We start from the raw sequence: 15,543 nt of genomic DNA on the forward strand, positions 1-15,543 counted from the left end.
GATTTGGCAGCCAGGTCAAGGCAGCAAAGTACAAAAAAGTGCCTATCCAATTAGGCAACTTGGAAAAGGCAGTTTTAATGGAGTTTTAAAGGCAAGGTTCAAAATGGAGTTGCTGAAGAAATGAAGAAGGAAGAATGAGGAAGGAGACAGCATCTGTAGAGAAATGTTTTAGAGGCTGGAGTTGAGTGGGTTCACAAATGGAGGAAATATGGAGATGGCTTGGAATGGAATTCTCCAGCACATGTTTGCAAATGTTGGGATGATACAACAGAGGGGGTGAGGGTGATGAACAGATGAAAGAAAGCGATTGCACACAGACACAGATTTGATAGGAGAAACATGAATGAGTTCTGTTTCATGACTTTTCATCTTTTTCAGTGACATAATGGGTAAGGCCATCAGCTGAAAGTGTTGATGGGGGAGGGAGGATGGAATATAGGAAGTTTGAGGAAATAAAGTCTAAAATGAAATTCTCAGACAAAAGAACCACGAAGTTACTAGGGAACTATAGCAGGACTGTCAGACCATGAGAAACATCCATTTGGGATCTGCAGCAATGGACTTAAAGTAAAAATGGAGGGGCGCCTGGGTGGCTCAGTCAGTTAAGCGTCCAACTTCAGCTCGGGTCATGATCTCACGTTTCGTGAGTTTGAGCCCCACGTCGGACTCTGTGCTGATAGTTCAGAGCCTGGAGCCTGCTTTAGATTCTGTGTCTCCCTCTCCCTCTGCCCCTCTCCCACCCATGCTATCTCTCTCTCTCTCTCTCTCTCTCTCTCTCTCTCTCTCTCTCTCTCTCTCTCAAAAATAAATAAACGTTAAAAAAATTGTTTTAATTTAAAGTAAAAAAGGAAATATGATTTTCTCCAGTAGTGATCAGCTATTTAGGTGCTAAAACAGAGTTCATCCAAGCTTGAACTTCTGTCTTTTGGTTGAGTGATAATTAAATGATGAAAGATTTCAAGGTAGGGGAGATCTTTAAGAAGATAGAGGGCCATGATGCTGACCAAAAGAAAAGGTTTAAAAGACCAAAAAAAAAAAAAAAAAAAAAAGTAGGAAACCCAGTTTGAGAAACAAAAAGATGGTCTTTAGAGCCAAGGGGAAGAAAAAGTTATTTTCTTTTTTTTTAAGTTTATTTCTTTATTTTGAGAGAGATAAGAGAGCACAAGTATGAGAGGGACAGAGAGAGGGGGGGACAGAGGATCCGAAGTGGACTCCATGCTGACAGCAGAGAGACCAATGTGGGGCCCGAACTCATGAACCATGAGACTTGAGCCAAAGTCAGATGCTTAACTGACTCAACCACCCAGGCACCCCCTAAAAGTTATTTTCTGAATGAGGAAGAGGATGGATTTCTGTTGAGCTTCTCTTCACAAGAATCTCTGCTTCTCCTCTCAGCCCCAACCTGTGCTCTACTACTCCCCTTGGAAACAAGAGTGCAAGCTCATCCATAGCACTACTGGCCAAGGGAAAAGCAGACAGACAATGGCCACCAGGCGAGATGAGGCCAGTGTGACCGTAGCTGTACACCCTACTGCGTGTGTGAGACTTGCAATGCTAGGTGGCTCTGCGAGAGTATTAGCTTAACCCCAAGATGAACTTTTATCATAGTTTCTGCACTATCAGCAGACTCGCAACCCTCCACCATAGCCACATAACAGTTCATCAGGGATTAACGTGATTAACATAAGAAGACAGTCTCCAAGGTGAAGAGAGTCCTTGAGAACAGCACATCCTCTGGAGATTTTTATAAGCATGCCTTTTGTTGATGTCTTAGGACTACAGAGTTTGGAAGTCTAGCCAGATTCTAAACTTTACCTCCCTAATGCTGTCTCTACCTTCGTTCATATTTTTTTCCCCTTAAGAGCTATACATTATAACAATCTATAGGACCCTCATTTAAACAGTTCTATACACGCAATTCATATTAAGTGATTGCACATGACTTTATAAATACATTGAACCTAGGTGACCATTAACTATTTAAAAATTAGAAAATTGTTACCCTTACACTTGGCTAATTAATACACACTATTACTATCTCCCTAACCACCACCCACACATATTATGCTCATGTTTTACATAAGCTTTTTTAAAGAAATTAAAATTGGCAGGATAAATATTTTCTCAGTATAGTTTAAAACCTGGTTTATCACATGTATTGTATTTCCTTCATTTTTCACAAGCCAGACTGTCCTATAATGAAGCTTATCAATTTTACTACTGTAGTGAACATTCCTTCACAGTCAGCCAGATGTTCTGCATCAGTCAAGGAAATTAAAAAAACACACACACTTTAGAGAATAGTTAACAAAATAACTCTATTCCTGGGGGAACAGAGGTATGTCACTCCTCCAAAAAGTCTATTTCAAGCCAAATAGTCGTTTGGGTTCTTTTCTTAAACAATCAGTGCATGAGTAAAATATTTTACTTTTTCCCTTGATGCTATCATGGATATTGTGTGAGTGCCTACAAATCCCGGCCACTAAACTATTGGAATAAACAGCACTTTATTTCAAGCAAAGAGGAAGCGTGGTAGTTAGGAGCTCAGGATCTGGGTTTGAATCCTGTCTCCAGCGCTTACCGGTTCTTTGATTTAAGTCCTCTGTGCTTCATCTTCCTTAACAAGACACTAATACCCACTTCATAAGGATGTTAAAAGATTTAGAAGACATAATACATGTAGAGCAACTGGGTGGCTCAGTTGGTTAAGCATCCAGCTTTGGCTCAGGTCATGATCTTGTGGTTCATGAGTTCAAGCCCCGTGTCAGGCTCTGTGCTGACAGCTCAGAGCCTGAAGCCTGCTCCAGATTCTGTGTCTCCCTCTCTCTCTGCCCCTCCCCTGATCATGCCTTGTTTCTCTCTCTCTCTCTCTCTCTCTCTCAAAAATAAACACTGAAAAAATTTTTTTTAATTTATAAAAAAAAGAAGACATAATACATGTAAAATTCTTCGAACAGTGACTAGCACACAGTAAGAGCTCAGTACATGGTAACTAGTATCATTTTATTGTACTTCCTCTGCAAGACCCCTTAAACAAAATGAATAACAAAGGTTTCATCCTTTGAGACTGAGATCTATTTTCACAATAGCCAAAAATTTATGTAGGCCCAGGTCTATTATAAAAGGAGACTGTTCATACTGAATAATAGTTATTGTTTAGCAAAAGCTGGGTTTCACTAAAGTAATGAAATTTTTGTACATGGCTCATGAATATACCCTACAAAATAGTTTTGGAAGAGACTTCTAAAAATGTTTTGAGCAGAGGCTGTGTCACTAAAATATGAGCAGTCTTTCAAATTTAACACTCATTTCAAAATATAAAATCCTGTTTTTTTTTAATGTAAAAACTCAGCAATTTAAGTATCTCAGTAATTGACATATCAAGAAAGAGAACAGTCAGTGGCACTATTTGCCTTTTTTTAAAAGATTCTGTACATTGCGTGTAGATTAGCAAACTCTTGGTTCTAGGGAGACATTACCACATTACCTCTTTCCTTTAGGGATTACGAAGTAACCTTTATTTTTTTTTAAATTCAGTATACAAATATTTCCTAAAGTCTAATTATTTTCAATATATTGTTACATTGTTATGCTATCTTCACTACAATTTGGGGTTATTACTGAAGGCCATTCCTAGAGATAGGAGCCTTTTTTAAAAAGTTCTTTGCTAAATACAGTCAATAGAATCATTTGATGCCTCATTCCAGGGGCTGGTAATTCCTTCTACACAGTCTCCCTTGTAGCCATGACAAATTGCTCATGCTCAGTGTGAGCCCCTTTCTTCATGGTCTTTTCCCAGAGCTGATGGGAAACATTAGAACACCACCCCCACTCCAGTGCTGCTGAGTAGTTCTTAGACCTTAGTCCATGCACGAGTCCCTGGAGACCTTGTTTAAATGCAAGTTCCTGGGACCTCTGTGGATCTTGCAAGTGGTAATTTTGGGGGTGGGCCTGGGACTCTGCATTTCTGACACACATGATCCAGGTGATTCTGAGGTAGAAGGTCCCACCAACTATTCTTATGGAAATACTGGAAGAGAGGCAAAGGCAACTGGAATCCAATTGACTCAGCTTGAGTCACATCTCTCCCACCGACATGCATTGGGCATCTGGGCAAGTTGGTTAACCTCATCAAAGCTTAACTTCTTCATCTATAAACTAGGAACAAATTCATCTGCCTGATAGTGTTGCTAGGAAGGCATTATGAGATGATGCATCTAGTTAAACACCCGGCAGAGCACCTAGCACAGTGAGTGCCCCATAAACAGCATCTATAAAATCATTGCTTTATAACCTTTGAGGCTGTGGTTAAGTCACCTGTTTAGTTTTCTCTTTTTTGGATTTGTAACAACTTAGATATCTTTATGGCCCTGCTCTGACTTTGTAAGAACTGAACGTTGTAGTCTGTGTCTGATCAGGGCCCAGGTACCTCATTATAAACCTATATATGTGTCTAATGATTCCCCAAATGGGCACACCTCGTTGCACCCTTTAATTTCAGCATCTCATTAGTGTTCCATTTGCCCACTTTGTTATTTCCCATTCCCTCACTAGTGTCCCCTTCCTTTTTTTTTTTTTTTTTTTTTTTTGCCTTTCCTTTCGGTCCCCACATCTTCCTATGCCCATTTCTTTATTCACGGCATTAAATCCTTCCTTTTATGCTTGTCATGATTCCTTCCTTTCTGCACAGCTCATTACATCCCTCCATCTGTGAACCTCATTATGCCATCCCATTTTTATCTTGTTACATCCTCATCATGCACATATTATTAGCTCCTCCATTCATGCATAGCACTGCATTCTTTCTCTCTGCTTCTTATCATGACCTGCCCTTTCCACCCTTCCCATTTAATGCTTCCATTTATAAATCACATTACATCCCCCCCAAATGCCTTCATCATTACACCCATCCATTTATGCATCTCATTACTTTTGCCCATGCACATTTCTATGTGCATTTCTATTTGTACATCTCATTATGGCCCCATCAAACATGCACATGTCATTACTCCGTTTCAGATGTTCATGTTGCATCACATCCTTCTATGTTTGCATCTCATTACATCCAATATTCCTAGGTTTGACAACAAACTAACAAAGACAGATAAGTGTGTTACTTGCTTTTAGAAAACAAAATATGTTTCTCAGGCGCCTAACATCAGTGTTTCTTAAACAAGTCACTCATTTCAGAAAGATTTACATATTTATCTAGCTAAGAGATTAAAAAAAACACCCTCTATTTTATATGCATAAAAAAGAGCTCCTTATCTTGTTTTGTTCAACTCATGGTCATTATCACTACTTTGTATTATTTCTGTACAGTTTACAAAGTGATGCAATTATCCATGAATTTATTTGTGGCAACAACTCTCTGAAAGAGACAGCTTAGGGATCCCAGTCATTTTACAGAATGAGAATTGCATTGAAAGCACCAGGAAATTAAGTTATTTCCCAAGAACTGCTAGTGAATGGCAGTGGCGGGGCTCCAAGTCAGATCTTCTGTCTCCAAAATCTACATTCTTTATGTCATACCACTCCGCAGAAAAAAAAAAAAAATCCCTTATTTCTATGTATCATGTGTCATTTAATCCATTCCATAACACTTCCCTATGACATACGCTGGTGTTTGCACGCTTTAGGTGCAAACCTAAAGCTTTAGGTTTGCTTTATTTTCTTTTCTAAAACAAAATAACATAACATTAATGCTTTGAAATAAAACACTTAGCATTTTGTGTTCATCTCTTTGTCCCTGAGTTTGAAGAACTAGATTACAAGAAGCTTTAGTGCGGAGTCCCCCAACAAGAAGAAATGCACATAGACTAAGATGCAAAAGTCAAGAGAAAGAGATGGTCCTTTACTGATCTTCCCCACCAAGACCAGCCTTATACAGGCAAAATAAGGGGACTTCCCTATAAGAGATTTGAGGGATACCAAGGAAGCCCCCCACCAGGTTCTGCACCTTTCTTCCTGACAGATCCTAAACCTGGCCAGTCTCTGCTTCATTGAACTGTGTTCTCTGCCTCACTTTTATTTTCTATTTTATTATGAAACAGCTCATAAATTCAGTAAAGTGCAGAAAGATGATACCCATTCCCATCACAAGATAGAAGAGATGTTTACATTTCTTCCATATTTACTTCAAATATTCCCCTTTGCCAGAAGAAAGGAATTGCAAATATTCTCTTGAGGTTGGTGTGTATTATTTCTATTTCCACAGATATTTTTGTACTGTTTTAAAATTTTACATATGTGTTATAGTGCACATATCTTTTGCATATCCTTTCTGTGCTTAACATTATGTTTTAAAAATATATCTGTCTGTTCACACATGTGAAGCTAGCTCATTCATTTTAGTATCTATAAAGTTTTCCATTGTGTAAATAGACCAGAGTTTACTTTACCCATTTCTCTATGAGGGGGTAGTGCAACATCACATCTGCCTTGTTCTCTTATTACTTCATCAGTGCTGAGTGCTGTGCTCTACCCATTGAATGACTAAGTGGAGACATTTGAAATTCTCACATCATGGGAAGCAATGCCTTCTCCATAGATCCATAGCAAAGTACGTTTTTTTCCCCATTGTAACTGCTCCAAGTAGTAAACACATCAACAAAATGATAGTTCTTAAGTAAAACTGGACTCTGGCCAAATGTTGGTATGTACTTGTGTATTAAAATAATTGTACCTAAAATGGGTGGTCTGATTCCCAGATCTTGGGATACTTCTTATGTTAGCAAAAGGCAATAAAGATGGGAAAAAAATGCAATATTTGCCACAGAAATGTGGTTGATTTTTCCTCTGGTTAAGAAGCAATGGTTTAAGGAGTCATTGGAGACTACTTACTGCCAGCCTCTGATGCAAGCAGACCAATATGACTGTGGCCACCAAAAGTATGGCCTATTTCAGATATAAGAAAGGACTGTTAGATAGTAATCCTTCCAGAAACTTCAGAGCCTAGAAAAGCCTTCCATTGTGGTGCAGAAAAGGAATTCTTCATATTGTGCTGGTGGGAATGTAAATTGGATCATTCTGACAAGTAATTTAACAGAACTTAGTGAAGTTAAGGATATGCATGATGTTCAATTTTTAATGCCTCATGCAAACAAGATTTCTGGAGCAGAGCAGATTATTTACAGCTAATAACCTCACTGACTCCCCTTTGCTTCCATTATTAATCCTGGGCAACACAATGAGAACCTGGTGTCATCCTACACATGCAAACGTCCATACCGTAGGAAAAGAAATACTGAGAATATGAATGTGGATATTTATATGGTGGGGTGGGGGTGGCCAGCACCCCCACTCATCTGAAAGAAGGAGGGAAAAATATTTGCTCCTTGGGAAAGATTCTGGGTTTTTCTACCTTTTGGAATATAAATAAATCTCTCCAGGGCGAGGATAAGACCAGTGTCTCCAGCTTGACAGCTTAGACATGTCTCTAAATCCTGGGTCTCATCCCCACCTTGAGATGTAAACACATACTTCTGGGAAGATAAATCTCTCTAAATGGTCTCTCACTTTCGAATAAGTCATAAATTAACTTCTCAAGCTTGTTCTTTTAGCCCGAGTCCCAAGTTTTAGTAAAATTTGCTCAGAAAGCCCAAACTATGCAGAAACATTAAAAAAAAAAAACCCAACAGATTTTCTGTACATTCTTAAGCATACCCTGTGATCTAATAATTCCACTTCTTTTTTTAATTTTTTTTAATGTTTATTTTTGACAGAGAGAGAGAGACAGAGCATGAGTAGGGGAGGGGCAAAGAGAGAGAGACACACACACAGAATCCGAAGCAAGCTCCAGGCTCTGAGCTGTCAGCACAGAGCCTGACATGGGGCTCAAACTCACGGACCATAAGATCATGACTTGAGCCGAATTGAGATGCTTAACCCACTGAGCCACCCAGTCGCCCCAACAATTCCACTTCTGCATGATAATCCAGAAAAATTCTTACGTCCACAAGGGGATGTGTATGAGGATATTCATTGTTGCATGGTTCATGTAAGTGTAAACATGGGGCACAGTTGGCACCTATCACTAGAGGAATGGTTACATTAAAATGCGACAGTGGCAGATGTGCACCACATCATTCTATGGCAGTGGCAACAAACTAAGTACACATACGATGCCATGTACTCTTTTTTTTTTAATTTTTTTTTAACGTTTATTTATTTTTAAGACAGAGAGAGACAGAGCATGAACGGGGGAGGGGCAGAGAGAGAGGGAGACACAGAAGGGGAAGCAGGCTCCAGGCTCTGAGCCATCAGCCCAGAGCCCGACGCGGGGCTCGAACCCATGGACCGCGAGATCGTGACCTGAGCTGAAGTCGGACGCTTAACCGACTGAGCCACCCAGGCGCCCCACGATGCCATGTACTCTTGAGAGTAACAAGCAAGAAATGGAATGTGGTCCATGGCATAACGTTTATGAAAATGAAAAACACAGTAAGCATATTTTTCAAGAACCCAGACATGTTTGAAGAAATATATCAAACCCAAAGTCACTTACGTAAAGGGGACGTGGAGCATCTGGGAATGAGAATGGTATCAGGGATAATGAGGGGGAAATAAGAGAAAATAACCTGCATGGCTGCAGACTATGGTTATGTTGCTAACTGACTTCCAGAGGAGAAAAAGAAAGCCCCTTCACTGAGCTCATTCCATATCAGCACCCTCTTTGGTCTAGTACCACCTGGTAGTACAGTAATCCCCCTGCTGTATTCTTGGAGATACGTTCCAAGACCCCCAGTGGATCCCTGAAACCATGGATAGTACTGAGCCAAATATATACTATGCTTTTTCCTCTACATACATACCTATGGTAAAGGTTAATTTATAAATTAGGACACCTGAAAAACAAATAATCCAGTGAAGAAATGGGCAGAAAACACGAATAGACACTTCTCTAAAGAAGACATCCGGATGGCCAATAGGCACACGAAAAGATGCTCAACGTTGCTCCTCTTCAGGGAAATACAAATCAAAACCACACTCAGATATCACCTCACGCCGGTCAGAGTGGCTAAAATGAACAAATCAGGAGACTATAGATGCTGGAGAGGATGTGGAGAAACGGGAACCCTCTTGCACTATTGGTGGGAATGCAAACTGGTGCAGCTGCTCTGGAAAACAGTGTGCAGGTTCCTCAAAAAGTTGAAAATAGACCTACCCTATGACCCAGCAGTAGCACTGCTAGGAATTTACCCAAGGGATACAGGAGTACTGATGCATAGGGGCACTTGTACCCCAATGTTTATAGCAGCACTCTCAACAATAGCCAAATTATGGAAAGAACCTAAATGTCCATCAACTGATGAATGGATTAAAAAATTGTGGTTTATATACACAATGGAGTACTATGTGGCAATGAGAAAGAATGAAATATGGCCCTTTGTAGCAACGTGTATGGAACTGGAGAGTGTGATGCTAAGTGAAATAAGCCATACAGAGAAAGACAGATACCATATGTTTTCACTCTTATGTGGATCCTGAGAAACTTAACAGGAACCCATGGGGGAGGGGAAGGGAAAAAAAAAGAGGTTAGAGTGGGAGAGAGCCAAAGCATAAGGGACTCTTAAAAAATGAGAACAAACTGAGGGCTGATGGAGGGTGGGAGGGAGGAGAGGGTGGGTGATGGGTATTGAAGAGGGCATCTTTTGGGATGAGCACTGGGTGTTGTATGGAAACCAATTTGACAATAAATTTCATATATTTAAAAAAAATAATACAAATGACAAAAAAATTTATAAATTAGGCACAGTAAGAGATCAACAACAAATAATAATGAAATAGAATAATATAGCAATATACTACAATAAAACTTATGTGAGTGTAGTCTCTCAGAATATCTTATTATACTGTACTCACTATTCTTCTTGTAGCGACAGGAGGTGATAAAGTGCCTAGTGAGGAGATGAACTGTGGTGAATGATGCAGGGAGTATGACGTAGTAGCTTTAGGCTACAACTGACCTACTGATGATACATCAGAAGAAGGATTATCTGCTTCCAGGCTGGGGTTGACAGTGGGTAACTGAAACTTTGGAGAGTGAAACCACAGATAAGGGGGGACTACTGGACACAGCAGTGCTAAATGCTCAATATACAGTTATTAAATGCAGGTGGCAACCATTGATGCTGGCTGTCATGCCAGTGGTTCCAATGATTACATTTTACTGCTATCACCACTGTAAAAATGTCAAATTTTCTTCATATTTTGAACACTGGTAATCTTTTGCCCTTGCTTCCACTCTGATTAAAAAATACTTTGCTGCCTTTAATGGACTAAATTTTAAAAGAAATTAGGTTCATAAAGAAAGTAATTGTGGGTTTAGCAAACATTTATGAAGCTTCACCCAATTTTCCACCTTTAGTTTCCACTCAATCCATATGCTTACATTAGCTTTTGCCTAAACTGCTTTTTTTAAACTCTTATAATGTTTACTGCCAACATTTTATATTCACATTATTTTCTCATGATCCCTAGGTGAATGTGAAAACTTTACTTTTTGAATCAAATCAAATAATCTAGCATATTTGTTGGTTCTTACATGAAAGAGTTCTTCAAAACTTCTCTCGGAAATGAATCAAACATGCTTTCTTCCAGCCACTTGGAGCCAGACCCATGGTTGGAATTGCCACAACTTGCCAACAAGCAGTGTCCCAACACACTGGTACTCAAAGGATAGGGAAAAAGTCAAGTCTATTCTGTGATCTATAGTAATAGTAAGGAGCTGGCCACATTAACCTTATATACTCATATGTACCTAGAGTTCCCTTATTAGTCTGGGATAGAGAAAGGAGAGACAATGGAACAGAGTGCGTGTGTGACACCTACATTGAATACAGAATTATGTTATGAGTGCTTCTGGCTCAACACCCTTGCTGCCTCTGCTCAGAGCCTGTCTCCCACCTGTTGCCCACTCCTTCCTCACACATCCCAGCCTTCTGCCAACTTTCAGATAAGCCTAAACAGCTTCAATTTTCACGCCTCTTCTCTTCTTTCCAAGTTGTACAATTTGGAATAATAATGTCTCTGATCTTCAAGAATGGAATTTTTGCTCTTGCAACCAGATTGTATATGTTGTCATTTGAAGCCAAACTACTGTGGAAAAGTATAAACATATGCACAAGAGGATTGAAAAATTCCTCAAATACCGATTAATGGAAACAAATCAGTCATCCTCATCTGTTCCCAAGGATGTAGGGTTAACCACCAGTCAGTGCACATCAGAATAACCCAGGAGCTTGTTTAGAAATTCAGATTTCCAGGCACAAACACAGGCTAGTCACATTAGGTTTCTAGGAATGGAACCTGTGTTTGATGTTTGTAACAAGTTTCCCTGGGATTCCAGATACCGACACCTCCTGAGAACCAGTGATTTGGAAAAGCTGAGAACAAGCAGTCAACATGCTATATTGATGGATTTAGACAAATATTCTTCAATTACTAACATTTTATTCTAAAAACTTGTTTTATAAAATTAAATAAAATGAATTCCTGTAACACACATAGAGATGCAGGTATATTTTTTAAAAATATAACTGAAAGGGCTTAGTGGGCATAATTGAATAGACATGAAAGTTTAAAACCTAAATGCTACTGTTGATATAAATGGGAGATAAAATCTGTGTGTCTCAATTAGTAAACATTTACAAAGATTCATTGAACATCTATTATGAGCAAAGTGATATATTCAGTATTTTCAGAAGCTGTAAAATAATATGGAAATTAATCTTCTTGGGGTGCCTGGGTGGCTCAGTCGGTTAAGCGCCCGACTTTGGCTCAGGTCGTGATCTCACAGTTTGTGAGTTTGAGCCCCACATCGGGCTCAATGCTGACAGCTCAGAGCCTGGAGCCTGCTTCGGATTCTGTGTTACCTCTCTCTCTGGCCCTCCCCTGCTCACTCTCTCTCTTTCTCAACAATAAAAGAAAAAAGAAAAGAAAAGAAAGAAATTAGTCTCCTTGCCAAGGGGGCTTTAATCCAGTTGAGAGCTGAAAGAGTCACACCAGAAGAAGATAAAATCATAACCAATCACAAATAAAGATGTATTTCAGCTTTCCTCTGTGAGGAATACTATGCACCCAATGCAGTATTGTATCACATCCTTGGAATATAGGACAATGTCTCCTTCATCTATTTATCCTTGGTTCCTGACACCAGGTGCTATAAATACTAATTGCTATAAATTGAATAGTAATATTTTTCAGAAGTTGATTTAAAAATTAAATTATAGCATAAATATTCTTTAGAGTTTCTTTTGCTAGTTTATTCATTCAGTGCACAGTATGTTTCTTACAAGACGCTATGTATGCTTGCACAATGTGGGACAATATGAATAACATAAAGATAAGTGATATAAGGATGACTCATTAATTTTTTCCCTCAATAAATTTTTGCACACCCTGGACTCCAAATAGTTAGAATTCGTACACTAGAAATAGCTGTAAAGACATAAAGCCCTCCTGTTTTGTGCAAATATTGGAGATTGTTAAAAAAGGAAAAAACCTCTTGTTTACATATCTTAAAGCATACTTGAAGTATGTGCCTAGAGTTGATCCCATTAACCATAGGCACACAGAACACATGAGGCAATCCTATGTTTTGTATCTGTGCAAAAAATAGCTTTAAACAGAATTTAAATGTACCAGAACCCAAAGTTCTTCCAGATGTATGCTTTCACTGATTTCTGGAAAATTGTTTCCCCATACCCTCTCACACTACATCGACCACTGTATAAGACCCAGAGGCCACTTTGCACTTTTACAGAATCCATAGCATTGACTCATGCTGTCGTTATCATCAAAATAACGTTGTAAATATCCTCTCATCTTTCCAGGCTATTTGGCTATTTTTCCCCTAAGAGGCTTTGCAAGAGACTTTTTATATAGTTCTCCAAATTCCTACTCCCGTTAATGATTTTTAAAAAAATAGAGAAGCGTTCATTTAATCGGCTATTTAAAAACATCATTTTTCCTCCAGGGGCCTCTATCCCTTTTGAATTCGATGGTATTTATCAAGAAAACCTTTCTTACTGTATTCTTACTATGATTATGTATCTTTTTCTTTATATTCTTCTGGTTTTATTGAGGCCTGATTTGGAGCGTTCTCAGAAGAATGTGACCTAAGTAAAATCATCATTTTCATTGAGAATTGGCCAACAGGGTGTCTGTCACCTTCCCTTCTTCATGGCACAGTGTCGGTATTGAGTCTTTGTGCTACATAACAAATTACCCAAACCTAGAAACTTAAAAAAACATATATTTGTTATCCCACAGTTTCCTTGGGTCAGGAGTCTGCTTGTGACTTAGCTGGGTCTTCTGCTCAGGGTCTCACAAAGCTGCAGTCAAGATATTGGCTGGGCTGTGATCTCATTTAGAGGTTTGACTGGGAAGGGTCTGCTTCCAAACGTGGTTAAGCTGTTGGCAGATATCATTATTTGGGATTGTAGGACTAAAGACCTGGAACTCTTACTGGCTATTGGCTGAAGGCTGCCTTGAGGTCCAAGAGGCCACCCACAGTTACCTGCCTTGTGGCTCTGTCCATAGGCACTTCGTAGCATGGCCTTGCTTCTTCAGGCCAACAGGAGAGTCTCCCTTATGCATCTGCTAACAAGATAGGTCTGTGTGTGTGTGTGTGTGTGTGTGTGTAGTGTGTGTGTGGTGTGTATGTGTTTGTGTACATAATAACATAATCATGGGATTGATATCATCTTTGTCATTTTCTCAGAAGCAAGTCACAGGTCTCTCCCACACCTAAGAAGGGTTTACATGAAGGAATAAGCACCAGAAGATGGGAATTATGGTGTGTGTGTGGGGGGGAGGGTCACCCTAGGGTCTGTCTACCACAATGCCATGGAACTAAAGTACTTCAGGGAGGAACTATATTTAGATATGAATGATTTTTATTATTCTTCTGGGGTCTAGTTGTTTTAAAATAAGCTTATAATTCTCTAAATAAGTCAATTTTAATTCTCTTGGTATTAAAAAAAAAAGCCATATAGTAATTCTCGGGCAAGGCCTCAGAAATTATAAGACCCAGGAGGGTAAAGAAGATAAGTAGGAGAGAGAAATAATGACCTCAAGCACAGTCAAGAAACCAAAATTCCAAAAATGTACGTATCGCTATTTGATGGTTTGTGTTTGCTTGTTTTGTGATTTATTTTGCTTTGATTTTCCAACAATATTTGGAGCTACATGTGTTGCATCTGTCTCTCTTCAAGGTTGGCTGTTATTGCTGATTTCAACAGTTCAGAGAATTACCCTCTATCTTCTTCAGTCAGTTCCCTTTGCATAACACCTAAATCCTCTAAAGAATTAGCCTGCTTTTGACTTCAGAACTTGAACGCAGGGATGTAGCTTGCCATCTGTCCTAAACTTTTTAAGTAACTTATTGCCAAGACAAATGTGGATTGTAGGCAACAACCTGGGACATTTCTGGTCTCAGAACAGGAAAAATAAAGGAACCCTTAAGTATTATTTTAAGTACTTTGTTTGTTAGCAGTGTTTGTGGTGAATGAAAAATTGATCCTCGGTTGTGTGTGAAATAGAGAAGTGATCTGCATGCCAATGGCCAATAGACTTCAGAGACTTCACAGTTCTGAAACTGAGATTTATGAACATCTGCTTTTCCCCCATAAATTTAAATATAGATTTCATCCTTTGAAACCTGCAAAACTCCCAGGTGCTTCTTCAGTCTTTATCTTGGGAACATGCTTTAAAAAAAAATGGTATTAAATGTTAGCAACTCAAAATACTATATTCAGCATGTTGAGGCTCCAAGATGTCTAATGCCAGAACACAAGCCATAATAGTCTTAATAAAGAATGCTGAAAAGTATTTCTTTCTAGTCCCAGTTTATGCCTTTCATAATTCCACAAATATTTATTTCATGCTTGCTTATGGGGTAGGCATTTTTAGCGCTGAGATCATAGCAGCCAATATAACAGAGAAAATCCCTGCCTTCATTGTGTTTATGTTCCAGTGAGTGTAAATGTTCTCTTAAAAGAATTCCCTTTAAATGTTCATAATACTTTCATATGGTTCATTGGAAAACTTTGCACTGGGCTTGCAAACCAATGTTAATCCATTCCTGATGTTGGACTAGATTCTGGGGATACAACTGTGAACAAAGTAGATCTTTATTCTCGCAGGGTTCTTAGGGTTTGGCATATTTCTCACCTCTGTTAAGAAACATAGGCCTGGGAAACAGGAGCTTTGGGGTAGAAACTGAGGAGCCACTTGCCCATTCTTTATTTTTGAGCCATCGTAAGCAGCACAAACAGTGCCTCCATCCTTTGGCTCTTCGGCTTACTAAGAGCTGTTACTATGGGTAGAAGATAAGAATGTGTGGACCAGAGGAAGGGGAATAAAATCACAACTCTGCAGAGGACAAACACATAAGTCAGCTAGGCACGTGGAAGGCTAGCAAAGACATTAAATCCCTCTGAGGAAAGCAAGCTTTTAAGAGCGCAGTTCTGACCACCCTGTAGCAGAGGACACAAGGCATTTACATAATAGGAAAGCCTCAGGAGGACAGTAGAGCTA

At 39.2% G+C, this 15,543-nt stretch overlaps 1 protein-coding gene across 4 annotated transcripts in view; it reads left to right on the top strand.

Moving 5' to 3' along the window:
- VEPH1 (ventricular zone expressed PH domain containing 1) overlaps nt 1–15,543 on the top strand; it is a 243,464-nt gene that overhangs the window by 190,817 nt on the left and 37,104 nt on the right. The gene's annotated exons all lie outside the window — the stretch shown is intronic.

This window comes from Panthera tigris, chromosome C2, assembly GCF_018350195.1.
Source record: "Panthera tigris isolate Pti1 chromosome C2, P.tigris_Pti1_mat1.1, whole genome shotgun sequence".
In the NCBI taxonomy this organism is placed as follows: domain Eukaryota; kingdom Metazoa; phylum Chordata; class Mammalia; order Carnivora; family Felidae; genus Panthera; species Panthera tigris.